Genomic DNA, 21796 nt, shown 5'->3' with positions numbered 1-21796 from the left:
GTTTGTTTTACAGCGAAGCTGTTTATGGCTAGGCTTCGGCGCATTTTTTTGGTCTGCGTCAAGAAAAACTAGCACCATCAGCAATGACTCATCCCTCTCGTAACACACACACACACACACACACACACACACACACACACACACACACACAAATATATATATATATATATATAGTAGTGCCCGCCAATGTATATAGATGTTTGTGCGTATCTATATCGTCACGATGACTACCGATCAAGGCAATACAAGTGTTCGTAACTTTCTTCAAAATTCTGTGTCACCTATGTGCCGTGTGCTAATACACAGCTTCGCTGGTCAGCCACCTTTACAGAGTGGTATAGCTTACATACCGCTATTCTTTAATAGTACCGTGGCACCACTGTGGCAACGCTTGAGTGTAACAAAGAAATTCTAAAGCAGACATAAGACCAGGTATACGTGGAAAGAAAAATGGCAGCTGTGATATTGAACGAAATGGACACCGCAGTGCACGTGACCCGGCAAGTTTTCGTAACAGGGGTGCCGAAAGAATACTTTGCAAGTATACAAGCATGCATGGTTCAGCGCTGCTTGTAGAGTCCTGCCAATGGCCAACAGGATGGCGAGCAGCACTGCATAGAGAACGCGAACCAACAGAGCAGGTGTTTAACACACACACACACACACACACACACACACACGCCAACAACAACGAGGGTGTCCAACGCTCAGCAGGAACGGTGAACCAGCAACCGCGTCGGCGCGTTCCACTTTCTCCCGAGTGTGTGCACACAGAGTATGCACACGCCGTTTGCTCGGGGAAAAAATGGAGAGTGCTCTGCCGAGTCGGGCGCTGCGTATTCTCCCATCCAAACGACGCGGCCGTTCAGAGTGATCCAGCCATTTCCTCGGTCTGTATACTCTCTTTCGAATCGTTTCCTTTCTCCTTCTTCTTCCCACGCAAAGTGCCAGCGCCAGAGTTACACGGCGGGGTCACGTATACCGCCGAACGACGCAGCGCGTCGAACAGTCGTCAGGCGCGAAACAAACCCGCCATTAGAATGTCGTTGCAGCTTGAGGCGCGACGTGCCTGCTCTTGTCGGACCGACAACGAGTGCGTGTCTTGCTGCGGCGTCCCGTACGTAGCGGGACGAGGGCTGCACAGCGAACCGCGACGTGTGTAACAGCGACACGCCCCGCGCGCGGTTTCAACGGTTCCGGGTTCGATTCCTTCTCGCCGCTGCGCGCGGGAAAGATCGCGACGCTGGCGACAGGGACGACTGTCCCCGTACATACACTGCCCCCCTCGTATACAGCTGCACCCGTTTCCTTGACGCCGCGGCAAACACACACACACACAACGCGCGACGCGAGCGAAGGGGAAAGTGCGGCGCGGTTGTTTCCGCGTTACTGCCGTCAATCAGCTGGAGCGGCCCGGCAGGAAAAATGAAACAAACAAAGGAGACCATGCAGAAGCTAGTTCAGATTTTCCTCCATGTCACCAAAGAGTGGCAGGTTTCCCCCTTAAAAGCTCTCTTCATTCTGTAAGAGCCCGATGTGCACAATGCGCGCAGTCTTATGAATACAATGCGTGCCCTACAGCCATAAATGTTCAATGCGTGTCCTTACGAATTCACGTATAGGGGGCGGGTAAGGGCACCGTACTAAATTCCAGGAGTATAGTATGAGACTTGTAGGCAAAGAATACAACGAATTTCAGTGAAACAGCGATCGCAATTAGCAAATCAAGCTTTCCCTGTATAGATACTGATAGGCCAGCTGCTGATCCATGTATGATATCTATGAAGCAGCGCACCTGATTTAGACACGTCTGCACACGCACGTGACAAATGCACTGGTCTGCACCTGGCTTGCTGTATTTCAATTGCGCCACGCCACAGCAGATTTGTTGTTTTTTGTTGTGCTTTGTTTTTTTCCTGCCGGAGAGAGAGAAAGAACTAAACTTTTATTTTCCGAAACGGTAAACCGAGTCAGAACCCGGTTCACCCTAGGTGGGAGGATTCCTCATTCCAAGAACCCTCTGGCTTGGGCTGCCTCTTTGGCCCGGGCCGGATTAGAGAGAAAAAAAAAAGAAACGGCATACCTGCTACGTAGGTACACATATAACCGATCACAGAAGAACAAAGATAACGAAGAAAGCCAGTTCTCGCAAGACCCGCGTCTCGGCGCTCTCCTTCCATCAATGCAAATGACTCGGCACCGTGAAGGTAATTGCCACGACGCTAAGAGGAACGGCACAGTGGAGAGCTGCGTTAAGCCACCCTAACCAAATCATTTGGAGCACGCACCCAGACCTTCGCTGCCACACTTTCGCACTGAGCAGCGATCGAACCGCTTATCCCCTTCTCCGAGCAGCCAACAATATCGAAGCCGCATATTTCAACGGGCGCAATTCAATCGCCGGCACAGGAAGAGCGTGCGCAAGCAATTAGGCGCACACCGTCGCTTTTACAGTAGCGCTCCCATTGTGCAAAACACGGCGACTGCGCCACCGGGTAAATGAAAGTGCACTCAGGCACGGGCCACTCGCTTTAAACGGCGTTAATCATGGCGTTAAAATAATCTACAGCATTCCATGCGCATTAAACCGTGCAGGAACTTCAAGGCGCCTTTTTTCCCTCTCCTGGGCTACTCCGTCCCTCACCCGAACGCTTTATCGCTTTCAGCTCCACAGCGTTGAGGGCCCCGAGTTGCAGAAAACCCGAAGTGGGCGTCCGGCGCAAGGCGTCACCGTGAGCGAAAATTGCCGAATATATTTAGGTACGAGTATACGTATGCCACGCCTTGCTTAGTATATGACATGCGGTACATGCAGGTTATATTGCCACACCATTCTAACACTTAAAGGTAGCTCATATACCTTGTCTTACATTTGCGACAAAGTTATTCCTCGGAGTTTTGAGAATGACAGCCCCACGAATAAATGTCACGAAAAAAAAAAAAAAACCGACAGTGCACGCCTTTTACATTAAATCTTCTCAGACTTTAATATTAAAACCGCTAAACAATAACAAACCTGATAATGATGCAATATTCTGGAGCGGCTTCGAACTACCTTCGGGATTGGCCCACGCAAGAGGCCGCGTTTCCACCAGAAAGCTCTCCTTCGTGCATAGCATTCGCCTCCAGCGATTTCGCGCTAAACATTACGATTACATAAGCTGCAGTTGCCGGGAAGCGTAAGAAGCTGTCAGGGATCTTTGAATGCTATCGCGTTCCACTCTTAAAAGCGAAACTAAAGCGTCCTGCAAGAGAGAGAGAGAGAGAGCATGCATGGAAAGGCAAGGAGGTAACTGGAGGTAGTTCCAGTTGACCACTCTGCACGGGGGAAGGACTAGGAGATAAAAAGAGAACGAGAGTGAAAGGGGAGAGAGAGAAAGAAACCGCGCACACTATAAAACGGTAGAACGTGGTGTTCTTAAAGTCTTCCCGATAGCGTCCTCCATTTATTTTTTTTCAGCCGCAGCCGCGGTGAATGAGATGCTGTGACGTTGCGCTACACAATTCAAAGCCACGGGTTCGAGTCCCAGCAGCGTATAAAGTGAACAAACAAACACTCGCGCGCACCCACATTTCGAAGTAACATTGAGGAAGTTCACGCGTATACAATATACGGCGTTGCCTTGGAACGACAAGCGCGTTCAATTAAGTGGACGCTTTCGCGGTATAGAAGGCTCGGCTCGTTGAGCCAAAGCACCTGAGGCGACATGCATCGCTTAGCAGCACACATTTCTATAGCCGCAACGTAAGTGGCAACAGAAATTCGTTCCAGATTACGGCGCATTTATGGTTACATAGCTGCCGACGCATGCGTCAACGAAGACCGACAGTTTTCGCAACTTCTTACAACAACGTACCAATAGGAATCGTTATCGGAGGGTGTTTCCGCCCGCCTAAAGGCCGCTGACAAAAAGAAAGAAAACGCACTCGGCTATCGTATACGTAAATGGCATGAAAGTGCGCCAGAACTCTCTCGCAAGTACCGTGGAGCCCACGTTACTAACGATGAGACCAGTGTGCAGTATGAATTGGACGCGGCGACGCCGCGGCCATTTGATACCGCGCACAGAACAGATAAAAAAATATGCCTAACCTGTTCAAACTATAGTAGTATATTGCAAATCTAGTTGCACGGGAATTTGGGCATTAATACTGCTTGCATTCCTACAAAGCCCGCGCGGCTCGAACAGAGGCTGCGAAACTTATTCACGTATTCCTATCCACATGATCACCCAGCTGATAACCCCACACATTTATATATCGTCTCTCCTTTCGTCCTATAGAGCCTTTTCATGCTTACAAACAGGCTTCCCAGAAGACTTCCGGTTAAGGAATCTGGAACATCGCAAGTTACAATAGCCTATAAGTTTACAGAACCCTGCAGCTGGCATCGGTTTTGCTGTGAAGTTGGAATGTTCTACAAGTGAATTTTATTGTTCAGTGCAACAAGAAAAGCCCATAGATGAGATCGACACATGCCGCACTTTCTTTATATCTGAACACATCAAGAATATGTGCCTACAGTAAACTATGCGCAAAATACTTCCGTTTTCTTGGCTAGCTTTACTGTCAGAAATGCATGACCGGAAGTTTTCTGGGGTCATGAGTGCACTGCTGCCACAGCGTGGACCAAAAAAAAAAAAAAAAAAGGTGTGGCTGCTTTCAGAAAATGAAAGAGCGTCAAAAGTTGAACAATGTCCTTACACGCCCTGGCAGCCCACCTCTGTCGGAGGAAGTTATATTTTTATGCCCTTGGTCAGACGTTAAATGAGTTTTAAGGCTATTCAGGCCTTACTTGACTTTTTTTTTTTTGAAAGCATGGGCCTGTAGTGCAGGCTTTAAGTTGTCCAAACAGCTTACTTACTATATGCTTTACATGTTTTCTCGTCATCGTCACCCATCGTGCGCCTTTTTCTTCCCTCTTTCCCTCGCCCCAACACAGAGTAGCTGGCTAGAGGAATGTATCTCAGGCCGGCCTCTCTCCATTTCGTATCAATAAACCTTTACATCTCTCTTTCATTTATTCCGGCGCCGAATATATGTAGCAACCTACATGCAAGAGTCAGCCTCGGGCCGTGGCCTCCGGGATCGCCGCGGCGCAGCTGCGCCTTTGGCCACGCTTTAACTGATCACCTCTTTGCCATTTCTTCTAAAAACTAATTTTCTCCCCTCTCTCTTGCATGTGACCAAACAAACCTGACGTTTGCGTTGCGCTGTAGCGAGAACACGCGGATGGGCAACTTCAAATTTCGGCGCCGTCAAAGTGCTTCCGCCCTCGAAGGCACCCGAACGTCCGCTCGGCTCTTTTTGTCTTGCCGAAAATAAGTAAGGCTGGGTGGGAGGCGCGGGGTGGGAGTGTCGTCGAGGGGGCTTTTGAGAACGTTTCTCGACTCTGCAAGGTATAGGGGAAAATCGAGATTACCAGATATTAAAAAAAAAAAAGAAGGAAAGGTCGAGCAAATACCAAACCCCATTATTACGCGACGATGGCAGCTGCGTAGAGTCGAGCGCCCTGGGCGGTCGACACGCTCGGCGGAGCGCTTCCTTCCATCAATCAATCACGCCAACCGGAAGACGCCGAAGGAGAAAAAAACGCGGCTCTCCGAAAAGATGGAGCAATGAAAAAAAGAAAAGAGTAAGAAGAGGCGGCAGCGAGCGAGGAAGCTATAGCCTCTGTGACCGCACCTATAACACTATTTATATCGTTACACGGTTGAACAAGCAAGCGCACTCCAGGAAGAGGATTATACGAGCGGGAGGACAGTGCGACATGAGAAGGAGGAATGTGAGGTAAGGTGGTATGTATGGCAGGTATACCGTAAGCATGACATTGTAATGCCCAAGGTACATGTGCTTACGCGTACGCTCAGCTAGACGCCTCGAACTGCCGATTTAAGCGCGCTAAACTATAGGCGCAAAGCTTATATTTGGCAAAGCTTGCACGTCGGGCTCGTTGGTAAATGACACATACTGAAGGCCTTGGGCGTAGCGCGCCGGACAGCGCATGTGTTCTATGTCGCTGTTGCGTCCACTGTCGGGTGCACTACGCCTAAGGACACACACACACACACCAACGACTACAATGAAAAAAAGACGAGCACACGTACAAAACGCGATCGCACAGAGCAGACACCCTCGGGGCAAGGTTCCTTGCTGCATCTCCTTTCAACTCGCGTCTCACGCTTGGCTGAACACAGCAGCGCTTCCTCCTTCAGACTCCTTCAATATCAACACCACCACTACGCACAGCCATGGGAAAGGGCACACTGCCCCAAAAGGAGATCACACAACGCCCCGCAAATTTTCACAGCTACACGCACGCAGGGGTCTTTGTTATGCAGCGAACTCAATTAATTACGATGATAACGACGACCAACGACCGCGGCGGCTCCCATCTCGTTCGTCCGGACAACCTTTTTTTCCCAGAAAGATTCAGGGGGCTGGCGCAATGTTTTGCCAAGTCACACAGTGCGCTAGGGGGCGGATCAAACGTTGGACAACAAACAGAGCTTACTTTGAGGACAATAAATAACTAAAGGTAAAAAATGCAAACGTGAATGTAAATTCAACGCATCGGTGAACGCCTAGACCGACACTCACCCAAGCCTAACCGAAAACGTCAGAGTCACAGCGCTGTATAACCGCTACTCCCGCAACACGTTACCACAGAAGAACGTAACACGTAGCCCTATTACTAAAGGATGTCTGGGGGAAAAAAGAAGTGTGCTAGTGAGGTGCACGAATCAAAACAAAAGAAAGCAATTTAGTGAGGCGAGAACGCCTGATCCGCTTTACAGCTCGGCGCCTCCACGATGCGAAAGAAGGCTTGTGTATGTATACTTGGATATGCTTTCGTTTCGACCCAAATTTAGTGGCTTCCCACGGCGGCGAGAAAAAAAAAATAGATAAAGGAAGAGGGTTACGTAAACTGAGACTCACGCGTAACCCCCACCCGCGCAGAATTAAGCTCGCTTCACGGACGTATACACTTCACGCTTTTCCCGACGACCTTGAAAGAAAAAAAAAAAAAACAAGCGCGGGAACGTGTGCGGCACGATACGCATATATACCTCCGGCACAGTGAAACAGGTGCGCATAAGGTATTCACGAGCACGCGGTCGCTCCCTGCAGCAACGACGCCTATATGCAGCAGTGCCTACATTATGCGCGTGTACATCACTGCACGTAACCCCCTTACACTCTCAAGAAGCTGCCTCTCTCAGTCTCCCCTGACCGCAGCAGCAGTGCGGTGCGTTTTCCGTGCATTGCGAACGAGGGCACGCCTACTAATAATGTACGGCGTGGTTCGCTCCTAAAGGGAACACCCAAAAAGAGTCGGCGTGACAATTAACACATAAATTAGAGTGGCCGACACGCATTATTACACACGTTAATAACAGCCATGTTGTATAGGAACAAAGAGAAAGAAGTTGCGAATGAACGCATAAAGAAATTTATACGTTTCAAATGTCTCGCTTTGTTCCTTGTTGCGGATGGTATATAGTGGCACGACGCGAACGGCATGCATCTTTTCTCGTGTTCAGAGTTTCGTTTCAACGTATAAGGTTTTCCCAATGACAGGTTCTTTAGCAGGTCAACTTTTCCGTTTTGGCGCGGTTATCAAACAACAAGAAAACTATATTATAGCGTAAAATGTTGTCCGCTACTTGTTCCGCGCCGGAGAGATGTGGCGAGCACACTGGAGATCAGTAGACATTTCCTGGTTTGATTTATTTGAATTTTAGTTAATCGAATTAGACGTTTAGGCACTTGCACAATTCATAACTGCGACATCTCAGCAGCACTCGCTGCGACCTCGTCCCTTGGTGTCTCCGGCGCGAACTCTCCTGGGACCCTCGGGAAACGTCACAACACCCCGCCAGAGAGCAAAGAGAACACCACCCGCCAGAGAGCAAAGAGAACACCAATCCCAACTCCTCGTAGACCAGAGCGAATCAGGCCGCACAAATTCAAATCCTCACAGCCAATCGTGGGCGGTCTTCGCCGAGCTTGAACCTGATGACAGCCGCCTGCCTGAAGAATTACAACCCAAAGAAAAGTAAAGATACACAGAAAACTACAGAGACATCCGTTGGGTTTTAGACGAACTAGAAGAAAGAACTATCGGCGCCCAGAATGAGAAAACGCACAAAAGAGTCGAGAAGGCATCCCCAAACAGTTGGGGAAATGAGAAGACGCAGCTTGTGTCGCCAGCACAAAGGCGGGCGACAACGCGGTCGGCCAGCCGGACCCAGATCCCCCAAGCGGCCTCCCCACTCGTGGGCGAAAAGACATTTTGAGAGAAGAGCGACAAAAAAGGAAAAGAAAACACTGCCACACAGCACAGGCGACGACAAAACATAAAGAGGCAGCTACGCGACAATACGACATGGGGAAATTATAATTCATCTCACTGCACCAAGAATATGCACGACTGCAGTCCTTCCGACTGCTATACAATCGACTTCAGTTCCTCGACTGTAGCTGTAGCTTCGCGCCAAAGTCGGGTGGATGCCATAACGTTCAGCCTCGTGAATCGCCCACTACCTTGCGGAACAGATCTGATCAACCGTAGGTCAGTTTTTCCGTGGCCGGTGGCAAGCGTACACTAACAGCGTATAAATTCAAACGAGCCCCAACGCGTTGTTTTCCTTTTCCAGGTTCACCCGCATTTGTAACAAGTGGCTTAACTCAGACCCCAAAACGTACACTCGAAACTACACCGCACCTAGAAAACCGGTTACAGGGCGATTACGCATCGCACTCCCGCGCAATTACGCGCGTAACGGGTGCTTCATCGCTTAATATTTCCTGTTCGCGTTTCAATTTAGGCTGCTGGCACGCACCAGGGTGCCGATGCAATCGCGTAAGCGTTCACCACATATCCCGCTCGACCACGGCATAGTATGCAGGCGGCGCAGGGGTGAGCCCGCACGCACGAGGAGGATGGGGCTGGCTCTGCACAGTGGAAAACGGAGAGAGAGAGCCGCAGCCCGCAAAAGTGCCCGCCGAATTTGCTCCGCTCGAGAAAGCAGTCCTCGTTTTCGAGAGAAGACGCGGATTGCAGGCGCTGCCGACAGACCCAGTTTTTTCGGATCCTTCTTCCCACGCCCGCCCGCACGGGAGGGCTTCTCCTAGCGTGGGCGCGCTGAGAGAAGCCTGTAATCGTTTAAAGTCCCCCCCCCCCCCTTTTTTTTTCGCCTTTCTTTTTGTTCATCTTTCTTCATTCGAGGTCGAACAGCAGCTGGCGAGCGGGGAGCGAACGGAGCAGGCTCGGTTATGCAAACCCGAACGCTTTTCTTCTGTCTAGTTAAGCGTACGCGTAACGGGACAGGTCGCAGTGTCTGATAGACTGAGTTTTCAGACACGAGGCATTCTTCCTTTTTTTCGAGCAGCAACGTGACAGCGAATATGGTACATAGAATGACAGAGGCACGCTACGTCTTTTGGGTAGACGCCAAACACGTTTCTTCCTTTCACGCATGGTTAGCTGTATATACGACCGGCCATCACAATGGACAGAGTGAACTTTAAGGAGAAGGGAGGTTTCCTTTAACTATTTGCTCGCTTGCTGGCTGGTTTTTTTTTGTTAAACAAGTGTGATCGTAACAGCTACACAATATTGTACGGAGAAGCACGGACGGACGCTATACATTGTGTCTACCGTAACCTGCAGCAAATGACCGATAAGCGTGCGTTTGTTTCGATAAAAAACCCGACATGGCTCTAGGAAGCGTACATGTTAGGCACCACAGTACAGCCCCCTCTCCCATTCCGATGCATTCTGGTTCAATAAAACGAAAAGAAATGTCACCTTCCCCTAAGAAAAAGTAAATTTGCACTGCAATAAAAGACTAACTAACTAACTAACTAACTAACTGACAGGAGCGTATGCGTGCTGTGCCCGTGTAGATGGAAGCCCGACAGCACGCGACGACGTTGCCCGCGGACGTCAAGCGTGACAGCCGTGCCGCCGCATTGCATGGACGAATTCGCGCACAGATGAGGAGCGGTGGGAATCCGTGGGAACGACAAGCCGAGGCCGAATACGGCGGCGTTCACACTATGTAGCTGCACAGCTGCACTATGTAGCCCCCCCCCCCCCAGCTGCACAGCTGGGGGGGGGGGCGTGAGCAGCGACATCACGCAGCCACTTGATGCGCATAACGGTGGCTCGAATTGACGCAGCCAGCGCAATACCGAACAAATGAGAAGGGGCCGCTGATCAGCGGGCACATATACAAAAACGTACGATATAGACCCGGATTATCAACACTGTGTATATATGCAGAGTAAAGATGAGCGTACGATACTGTGAGGTGGTGGTGTATATAGTACTGTAGAAAAGAAAGGCGCGCGTGCGTAGGTGTACACACTGTGCATCCACAAGTGAAAGGGAACAGTCAGTTTCTGTTCAGATAGCGATTCCCGCAGAAGCGGACGCAAGTCGGAACGTCGCAGGCTGCTGTAGTTACTATTCAGTCCCTCTACCTCTAATTTGCATTTTCCCCCGTCTCTCTCCGATAAAGAATCCCCTTGATGAAACGTTTTCCGCTGCATAGCATAAACAAGGAAAACCTAGGGTTTCCTTTCATGTACTGACGCACCGTGTGCATATGTGTACGCTAAGGAGTGAAAGTTTGCTCTTCAAGCATGGCGTGACGCCTACAAACAAGGCGCTCAGAAACGCGCACTCTCTGTCTTATTTGATTTTTATCACATATATATATATTGCTGCTAAGATACCGAGCCCGAGCGTTTACCCAACCCACGAACACACACGCACAGTCACAACGGCGGAGCAAGCGCTCCTCGTGCACATGGCACGGCGACAGCGCATGCTCCCGCGCAGAGCACCGAGGCGGGCCGCGCGAGACACGCTCCAAATGCGGCGAAGAGCAGCACGCACGCACGCGGGCGGACGGGCAGAAACCACAACCCGCTGCCGCCAGACAACGCAACTCCGAGAGCGGTCCGCCACTCGTCTTCCCCGACGCGAGAACGCGTCCCGCAGCCCAGCCCGATGCATGCGCCACCGTGTGGGCGGCCGCGAGCGCGCGGTGTCTCGGCGTCGCATCCCGCTTCGTCCGCGACGCCGAGTCTGAAGTATACGGGGGTAACCGATACAAACACGCTGGGGCGGCGCGATGTGTGGTCGGTCGCCGTCTCTGCCGTGCGCAAGCGCGCATGTGTATGACCGGCAGTAGTGCACTCGACCGGAACTGCCGTCGTCGTAACCGTCTCGAGAGCCGCGTGCACACACAACACTTTTGTGCTCCCGCAGACTTCTGTAGCGGAGTCAGTCAGTAGGCGCCCGTACATGCGCAAGAAAAGCAGCAGCATAGTATATAGTGGCAGTCGATGCACGTCATCCAGCTGCAGGAGCAGGGCCCACGTCGTCGTCTCAAGGGGGCACGAACGTACTGCACACACTAGACACGCGATGCGCGCTGAAGAGAGCGCCTCCGTAGGTTGGTAGTGGTTTGAAGTGGGGGTCTCCGCTCTAGCCGAACGCTCTTCCGGGAGCCAGATGAGCGAGCAATAGATAAAAATCGCTGGGCCGTGCCTTCGTTCCTGCTTGTCCTCCGAATCTTTTTATTCTTCGTGCGTCGCCGTCCACCCTCCAATACCCTCGCCGATTTCAAGAATTGACCGAAGGGCTATATAGTTGGTTCGCGAAGCCCAGAAAAGCAGCGCCGTGCGACACTTGGATTGAGCTATAGAAAGGATGACGCAAACACTGCCCCGTGTTTGCATGCGCGCTCCTTGACGTCTTGCCTCGTCACATATGCGCTGCTTTCCCCTGACCAAGCTGATTGCAGCTCTTTACCACGGGATATATAGTCAGGTGGCCACAATGCTATACGACACAGTAACGGTATACCCAACTCCGCTCCCCTGTTTAAAGCAACGCTTATGATTGCTACTTCGTTTTAGAGTTGGAAGTATATAAACAATGGTTCAATTATCAATCGCTATAGGACGTCTGGCCACATGCAGTAACGTCAGTTGGCAGCATAGAGCGAACGTTACAACGGCGTCCACGCACGAGCTGCTATAGCTGCATAAAGACGCGCACTCCGCAGGAAGAACTATACACAGTATGCACGTGACGTCACATGCGCTGCTGTCGTCTGATTCCGCTACCTTCCGCCATCTTGGGGTACCTCATCAACGGGCGCGCGCATAGGCCTATATAGGTTCCCCAACATGGCGCTGCCGTAAACCGGAAGTCATGGAGTATCGTTGAATGACGTACGTGCATACTATGTATAGGGTGATCACACGAACAAAAATTATACCGCTTCGTAGAACCGACTACCGAACCAAGTACAACTGGAGCGCTTAACAACCACGCACATGCGGAGAAAGAAAGCAAGAAGGGAAGAAAGTACGTCAGTATCTTATCTTTTGCTGAAAAACCACCCGCTGTATATTTTTTTTTTCTTTTTAAGAGCACAGCTCAGGCGCCCGTTCCTAGGTTGAGCGTCGGCGTAGCCGCTCGAACGCGTGCCTGCCATTGCTCGCCCGTTCGTCGTCGTCGTCTTCCACAGCTGGCTCCGATGCCGTTCACCACGCTATAACGTTGCCACACCGCCCCTATACCTCTGCGAAGGCGCTGACGGCTCTCCAGGCCGACCTCTCCTCCTTTCTCTTCATTAAAATCTACTCCTTCTGACGGCACTGGCCCGCTGGCAGTCGGTGCGGTGATTTCTGTCGCAAATTCTCTGCCTCAATATATCGCGAAATGAAACACGCATAAATATGCGCTCAAATTTTGCCTTAGGGAGTATCGCAATCCTGGGACACTCCCCCTCCACAGCCCCCCCCCCCCCCCGCCCCTTTTTCTTTTACTTCAACAACAGGAAGCGTTCAAAGCAACCATACGGGACTGTTTATGCGTCAGAGGCTTAAAGGTAAACTGCACAAAGCGGCCTCAACGGCAACTCCACCAAAGCGGCTTAGACGCCCGTTCACCATCCAGCGTTTGTATATATATAGTGACTGCGTTCGCGTTTAGAAATAGTTCGGTGTCTTCTGACCGCGTTTTGTGAAAATGTTCTTTATATAAAGTCAGTTCTGAATGAAAATAAGAATTTACCCTTAGAAGCAAACAAACCATGCACTTATTTCGATGCTAAGATGTGCTTTTACATCAATTTGCGTTTCGTTGTATTTATTCGCATCCCGTCGCGGCAGCCTCACGTGCATAATAGCGCGAACAAACGCCGCTGGCGCCCAGCGAAGCATAGACGGAACGCGCGGAGTGATAAAATTTGGAGACCGCACTACTTGCGTAGCTTCCACAGTGTTGCACCTGATGTACGAAACGGAGTATAGAAGCTGCGAGGAATGCGAACAGGAGCCGCTGCAGTGAGTGTCCGGCCGCACTCTGCTGGAACGGACGAAGCATACGAGCCAGGCATGTCAGGCATGCGACTGCAGTGATACGTGAGAAGTGAAACAATGCCAGAAGCGTGTATGCTTGCCAGTTCATGGACATGCGGTACATTTTTATTGATGCCGCTGACGAGCGAGTTTCTCTGTAGTGCGTAAAAAGCAGCTGAGCATTTTGAAGCAGAACTGCCTGAATGGGGGATCTGTACCGAAGAGAATTTGTACACCACAGTCAACGTACACGTACACAAAAGTGGATCTGTGCACTTAAGTGGATTTGTACACCGAAGTGGATCTATACACCTGAGTGGCAGCGAAAGCTCTGGCAGTAAAAGTAGTCGGAGGCATAGCCTGTACTGATAACTGCAGCCCAGAGAGAACGTTTTTTCTACAAGGAAACAATAAAACTGATACTGATATATAGACGAAAAAAACAAAGCAAGCATTGCAAAGAAGTGCGCCGGAGTACAACATCGAGCAAAAAGAGATGCCACCCATGAACCGTTGCATAAGAGCGCAATTAATGAACAATTCAAGAGCGCTGCGCTCAACGCAAACGTTATTAAATGCTCGTGCCGGCAGTGACCACAACACAAGACGCGACCACAAATGAACGCACACACGCAAAGAGACACACGCATACACAAAAAAAAACGATAAAGAAAAAAAGAAAGAACGGCCCGAATAAAACGGCACCGATGCAGGGTCGAATCGAGGCCGGGTATGCACTTAGGCGACCAGCCACGCGTGAAAGCGTTGCCGCACACACGCGTACGAAGCAAAACGCGCACACATATACGCTTACACGAGCGCCGCACTGCGCGCACTACCGTCGCAGCTACTCCCCCTCTCCCTCTACGCGGCATTCCGGCGAAAGTAGCACGTGTAGCGCGTTTCCCGTGTGCGCGTGTATACGGTATTTGCATCCGGACGCTCCATCAGCGGACAGGCGTCGATGGAAAGCGGAATGCTATATATCGGCGCTTCTGTGCTGCGTTCGGCGGGCCATCCAGGCACAACGAAATCGGGCGCTTTACAGGAAAAAAAAAAGTCTAAAGCGCTTATGCTATATGCACCGAGAGTATTACATCAGCTGCAAAAGCCACAGAACGAGGGAGCCACAAAAAAAAAAAAAAAATGAAATCTGCGGAACCCATGCACGTGCTGTCGGAATCAGCTTAAGCGTTGTAATACGCATCCGTACGTATGTCGTACCGCAAAGCCGTGACCACCACGCTATTAACCATGTGGCTAATTAACAGTGCATAACTGTGAACGTCGTCGCATTAGAGGAAATCATCGAGGCACTAGCTCCTTGTAACTAAAGGCAGTGATTACTATCACGACCATGAATGCCCTACAGATATCATTCCAGGGATGAGCTCTTTGACGTTGCTGTATGTAAAACAATACTCTACAGTTAGAAGTCTCGCGAACACGTATTGTATGCCGTATCAGCCCGACTGGGAGCGCTGGTTGGTGGCAGCTTTTGGTTGGTGACTCTGGCGTGCGTGTTCAAATAGAATGTGCTTATAAACATCTCGCACATCTGACGCTTACCGGCATCACGACGTTGGAATAAGAATAAGCGATGGAAAGAGCTTTTTGGTCGTTACCAAGTATTTACGGGAAGCATATTTCCAGTGGCTGCAGCGCGTGCGGCGATGGCGCGATTAAGGTCCGTCGATGCCCGTGTACTGTCCACACACACACACACACACACACACACACACACACACACACACACACACACGTGGCCGCAATGCGTTTGTATGTTCTTTGGGATACTTGCACCTCGCATCAAGAAATCGGCCGACCGCTGCCCCCACAGACGCATACACGACGGCAGAGCCTACAAAAATTGCTCTTTGGCATCTCGTCCCCGATGGCTGAATCAAAAGGCGGCGCGGATCGTGGCATATCGAAACAGCGAGACGAGGTCAAGACGGCGGTGGGACACGACATCCCCACAAAAATATACTGCATCCCGATGACCGCGCGGAAAAGCGCAATCGATCGTCAAGGTTCCTCGGGAAACGGCGTATAATGCCAAGTCGCGCCGCGGGCTCTCTGGGAGGTTTGCGCTTGGCGCATCCGAACAATCGTTGCAACGCGCGCGCGCACAGGAGGAGGAATAAACATTTATTGATGAGGAAAAAAAAATAAAAAAAAAATGGCGGAAGGCGCGCGCACAGGTTTACGTCGTGAATACCGCAGGTCACGTAGCAGCCGGTGCTGTTGCGTGGCAACTGAACAAATCGGTACTATTACGTCGTTGCGGGAACGCGTGAGCCAACGCGCGCAGTCAGCGCAATTGTTTATCGACGGTCTATCGCTTACAAGCCGGTCCGTATATATGCGACGGTGTATGCGCTCGGTGGCCTCAAAAAAGTTAACGATGACTACGTAACAAGTGACTGCCCCCGAGGCTTCGAACCTAGCACAACGAGTTTATTGTTATCAACGACTAGTATCTCGACTTCTATAGACAATGGAGTAAAACAAGGATGTCCACATTCGACTCAAACGCATCTTGGAGAACGGAGACGCTTGACCGTTTGCAAGCCCGGTACGTGAAACGTGTACCCTGCCAATAGCCGATGCCAGCGTTATGATAATCAAAAACAACAAAAAGGACACCGCAAATGATATCGCTGTAAGGTGAAGACACCTTCCAATGGAGTATGCGCGACAGACAAGCTGCAGAACGTGACGGCACAAGTGACGCGGAAATGAGGTCAGTTTGATGGGGCTAAAGAGAAATTATGTTCCCGTGACACGCGTGATTGAGCTTAGAGGCGTAATAACAAATTCCTACAGTGTGGGCTTTACTTTGCGAAAGAACAGGTTACTTAACTTGGAAGCAAGTTTGCACACACACACACAAAAAGAAGCAATGCCGAGCCTACTCAAGATCAATACACGCGAGGTGAATATCGATTACAGCGATTAATCATCGGAGAGAGTTGATGCACCGTACGCCCCATTCTCGCCTGCATCTCTCCGATAACCCCGTGCACAGCAGCCTCGGCTGACCAGCGCAGAACCACGTGCCCTTCCGCCGTCCGCCTACGATCGCCCTCTGTGCCAAGAGAATGTTAAGCTTCACGGAAGGACCAGAAGAGCGCAATGGGCGAGACCCCTTCTCGGACCACACATCATCTGCGCATCTTTACACCGACTGACACGAGGCCTGCACAGCACGGCGAGACGCAGTGACGCTGCGCATCGCTGCGTCATCCTTGTTTACAAACGGACGCGAAGGCTGCCGTCTGTTTCGCACGTGCAGCTCGCACGCCAGGGCATCGCACCCGCTCACTTTCCCCTTTACGAGCAGGCTATACGAACCGAACGGCAGGCAGCGCGCCAGCCCGCTCAGCGCGCGAGCGATTACTGCACCGTCACCGCTCGGGGCACGCGCGCCGACTGTCTCACTCCGTGGGAGGGGTTGACGGCCCCCCGACTACGACGAACACACGCGCGTCCCACGCAACGTCGGCCAAAGAGAAAGGGAGACGCATCGCCACGGAGAGGGGGTGCTGTGTCAGCCGACCGGAGCATCGCGGATATCCGTTTCCGGACCCGGCCTGCGGCGACACGCACGCAATGCGCGCTCCGGACCGAGGAGACGCGGCGACCGACAAAAGCGAGAAGCGGGCGACGACGACGAACTCGCGCGGGCTGGCCGCGGGCGGCGCCGATGTCCGGTCACGTGACCGCGCCCACACGCCGGACGAGGCCACCTCCCGGGCCCCCGCCGCGGGAGCGTGTTTCTATTTACGCCCAAGCCCAGCGCTCGACCGCTGCGCCACTATGCGGTGCTCGCAGGAACCACGTTTTAGGTACTTTTTCACCGAAACGCCATGGCACGCGCCCTAGATCCTACTAGGTACGTCCCTAGGCACTAGGGAGATGCGGTACGCCTGGGGCGCGCACGCCCAGCAGTCTGCTCAGCCCAAGCCCGGTCAGCCTGCATAAAGTTTGGGCGCGTGTAGGTAAGCTTTTTGTTATTTTTTTTCTTCATGTCACGCGATAGTTTGTTTAATGTTTAATATGCGTAATGTGTGGCGCCTGTGCCTTGCTACTGTTTCGCCTGGAAGAGAGGCAGTGATGTGAAGAAGGACGCTTCATTGCAGCGATGATATGGCTGGTGCGAGAAACGCTCCATGCCACACGATTATCCCAGCTTTTGTAGATCGAAGCGCCTCGCGCACCATATACACCTTCTTATCACGTCCCTTTATCCCCTTATCCATACTGAAAAATTTCGTCGTGTGTTACTCCTAGCGCACGCACGCAACTTTTATTTCGGAGTAGCCTAGGCGGCGTGTATTGAAAAACCCATACGTCTTTAGCGACGCGATCACTTGTATCAAGTACAAGTGCTCCACATGTAGAACGTATTCTTTCGTAATAAACTGGTAGACACTCGTGCCGCCCCTTTTCAAGGTTCCAACATAAATGTTATTTTTTTTTTGGAACAGTATCAAACGTGGCTTCACACCAATGAAAGCTATCCCCGATGAACTTTTAGCGACTATACTTTGCTGCGATTTAAAACGCGACAATGTATTTCGCATTATTCGTCATTCAGTTATTTTGTCACCATGTTGCACTCCTGTATTCCCGTTTCACATGGTGAATTCGCGTGTGCAGAATCATATACGCGAGAAACCATGTGAGCCGCGCAATTTTCCGCAACTCGGTGCGAATCCGCATTTGTGATAATTGCAAATGCTCAAGCAGCAGCCAAAAATTAAGTTATAAGTATGCTCAATGTATGAGGGGCAGTGCTGCAGTTGAACAAAAACATTGTACTCGTTTTCCACTGCTAATTAAACAGTGAACCACATTTGTATGAAGAGGCCGTACCATTACTTTTATTTGATGTTTGAATGGAGGCCGTATAGCTACATTTCTGGTAGTGCAAATTACAAAAAAAAAAAAAACGCTGAACCTTTCAAAAAGCACACAACATTGCAAAGGCTCAAATTTTCAACTGAATAGCCTCATAGACCTCTTACCCACACTGATAAGCTCGGTGGCATTTCCAGCCACATAGATGGGAAAGGGTGCAGTACCTGAGCGGAGTTTCAAGGTGTTGCTTGCTTAAATTAATTTTTTTTATAAGTCCGCATGGGCCTCCTGAAGCTCCGATCCTACAATCAGTGTACACTGACAATTTGTAGAAAAAAAAAGTTTGTTGTGTTAATCATTGTAGCAGCTCCACTGGACTTTGCTATTGTCCACTGCAAGGTTGTCCCACTTCAAGGCTTTCTTTTTTTGCAGGTCCTGAAAACACTGTCATGAAAATGCATTCAAAGAACAGGATACAGAGCGTTGATGTGACCAAGCAGAGAGTTGTTCTGAAGGCGATTTTATTATTGGCAGCCAACTTCCGTTGCTTATTATGTGGTGAAGTGCATATTTCCCACTCAAAGTGCTGTACAGATGCCATGGGGGATCAAGTGAAGTGACCCCCTGTTTTGAGTTTCTCCGCTGCCAATAATTTACTTGTAGCACACAGAGAAAGACACGCTATCTATTGTACAAAAAGGTGCCTGCAATAGTATGGCTCTGGCCTGCTGCTCCACCCATTCCTTTTACTTATTGGCAAAGTGCAATTCATTGCTTTAGTTATTATAGCTACTGGGAGAGTTCATATTGAAGACAATGAGAAGGCTTGGAGAGTCAGTGGCAGGGGAGGCCCTCATAGCATTTCATATCAAGAAATTGGGAAGCGTATGTCAGCAACACATCACTTTCATTGTACAACACGGGAATTGCTCTCCAGCATGCTGTAGTATAAGCAACAATACCCATGTGCACCTCCAGTTTTATATATAAAAAAAAATTCTGATGTTTAAAGCAAAACCACCGTATGATTAAGAGGCACGCCATAGTGGATGGCTTCCAATTACTTTTGACGATTTAGTTTTTTGTTAACGTTCATTACAATGCAGGCAGCAGATGGATGTTTTTGCATTTTGACTCCATCAAAATGCAGCCACTGTGGCTGCAATTTAATCCCGCTGTCTCATGCTTAGCAACAGTTTTGCCTTAGCCAATCATGATGGGTGTTATAAAAAAAGAAAAACCTGTACTGTGAAAGAAAATTCAGTTGGTAGTGGCACTTTGTTTGGATAAACTTTATTTTGTGTACGGTTAGGCACGCATGTACATGCACCCTTCTCGCTGTCTATTTTTTACATCTCTTCTTCATACAATGGTAAAGAAGAAGGCAAATAACAGTAAAGATATTCACACATCATTCAACACACAGGTTTCTCAGCCACAAGCACCACCTGCACAATTGTGTTTGTGCACCATACATTACACAGAACATTTCGATTAACTGCAGTCTCAAGTGCCCAATGTTAAAGATCTAACACGGCTCAAGTGTGTATTGGGCACTGTTTTGTCAGGCACCCAATATATTTTCTTCTTTGAAGAGAATATTTAGTAACATCTGGGTGCTTGCTATGTGCACCTTTCTGGTAGTTTTAGGATCGCACTCAACAGAACTGCGATATCCATCCAAATTAGTATAACGAAAGGTGCATAGTACTAAATGTACTGTCAGGAACAAATAAGAGACTACTTAACTATACTATGTGTTAAAACAATTTTATGTGGATAATAAATACATATTTTCTCAGATAAGGGGATTCAAGTAATATTAGTCTCAGTAAATTACAGGTGTACATCTTCAAATTCTTAATGAACATGACAACAAAATTTAATGCAAATTTGTCTTTACTTTGGAATCATGCGATTGCCAAACTGCACCTACCTCGTGCAGGAAGACCATTTGACAGAAGCTTCATAAGTGGCACCAGTTTAAAGATATTCCAGATGCAGTGACATCCTGCTCTCTATTCTACGCGCCTAACTATGTTTGGTCAGTGTGTGAAAATTTTGCGTGCAACGTTTAATTCTAGTGCACATTTCTTGAAGCTGCTGCCAGTTGACATACCTACTAACAAATACTTTCCCGACTGGCTAGCTTCGACTTTCATTACTACATGGCCTCTAAAAGTAATCGGTAAAAATCTAATTAGCAAGCTGTTTGCATGTTCATAAGCAATTTCAATATATGCACCTGATGTCCACCACAGCAAATAATGGATTACTGGAACAAATGCACAAATATATACAACTCTTTTTTTACATTTACTTGACTGAAACACATGGTATGTGTAAAAGTTACTACAGTGTTGCAGTATATGTATACTACCTGATGTCCTGAGAGAGCCAGATGGTCTGGCATCCATTCCCAAGTTACAACACACACATATCTGTGCACTCCAGTGCAGTTTGCACTCCTTGAGAAGCTTTTGTTTCCACCGGATAGAAAACCGCCAAGAGTAAGAGGTTTCTGGCTTGGTTAACTTGCTTGATTGCTCAATAGCAATCAAGCTTTTTTGGATATTTTTCAACTTGAACCATACACTATCCCATACCCTACTCGTCACCAACAACACTGGATCATTCCATTGTGCAGAACACACTTTGGCCGACAAATGCTCCGCTTCACTGTTCCTGTTTTATTAAACAAATTAATTAAAGAAAAGATAATAATTGAAGAATGTGGCATACGTGTTATTAGGGAAGCCCTTTTATCATGAAATCAATGCAATATTGTTTATCACTAACTAAACTTTCAGTGTATATTGGAATTTGTCTTCATGTATTATACTGTATAATTTAACCATAAAGAAATCTGTATATCTATATTTTCAGTTCATGATGAATCTATGTGTATTACGAGCTGTAAATATTAACCCCTTCTTGCTATGAACGAATTTTGTTCGTCTGTCCTCAATGCATTCAATGTATCAGGGAGGCTCGGGTTCCCCTCAAGTGACTGATGTCACTTTTATCCCGAGCCTGCCCTCATCCTTGAGATGAAAATAAAAATGATTTGATTTGATTTGCAACAAGTGAAATAAGACCTAGGTGCCTCCATAATGCCAAACAGCTCAAGTGCTGACTAGTAAAAGAAGCCTGTGGATTGAAATATATAAATCTCTTGCCGTCACAAAAAGTGCATGTTTTCTTGTTAAGTAATTTATTTAATGTACCTTAGACTCTTCAAGGAAGCATTGTGTAAGGGGGGGTTACATGACCAATAACACAATACTACGTAACTTCCGTCACAAGCTTGAGGTGAATTTTTTGCAGTAGTGCTGTATTATGGATTAGTCTGATTAGTCCATAATTTGTTCATTTTGTGATGTGTTGCACTTTCTTCTTCACTTGCAGTCAAATGCTCCTTTAGTGCTTTTTTTGCAAACATATTTTGTTGTGTTGCATATTTTTGTTTACTTGCATTGGAACCTTGTTTTGTATTTTGCAATTTGCTTTGTTGCATTACATTTCGATGTTACTAGTTTGC

The 21796-nt window shown here is 49.0% G+C and overlaps 1 protein-coding gene across 1 annotated transcript in view; it reads right to left on the bottom strand.

Moving 5' to 3' along the window:
* LOC142590420 (uncharacterized) overlaps positions 1-21796 on the bottom strand; it is a 184607-nt gene that overhangs the window by 59394 nt on the left and 103417 nt on the right. The gene's annotated exons all lie outside the window — the stretch shown is intronic.

The sequence above is a fragment of the Dermacentor variabilis genome, chromosome 8, assembly GCF_050947875.1.
Source record: "Dermacentor variabilis isolate Ectoservices chromosome 8, ASM5094787v1, whole genome shotgun sequence".
NCBI lineage: Eukaryota > Metazoa > Arthropoda > Arachnida > Ixodida > Ixodidae > Dermacentor > Dermacentor variabilis.
This window is presented reverse-complemented; position numbering and strand designations above follow the sequence as displayed.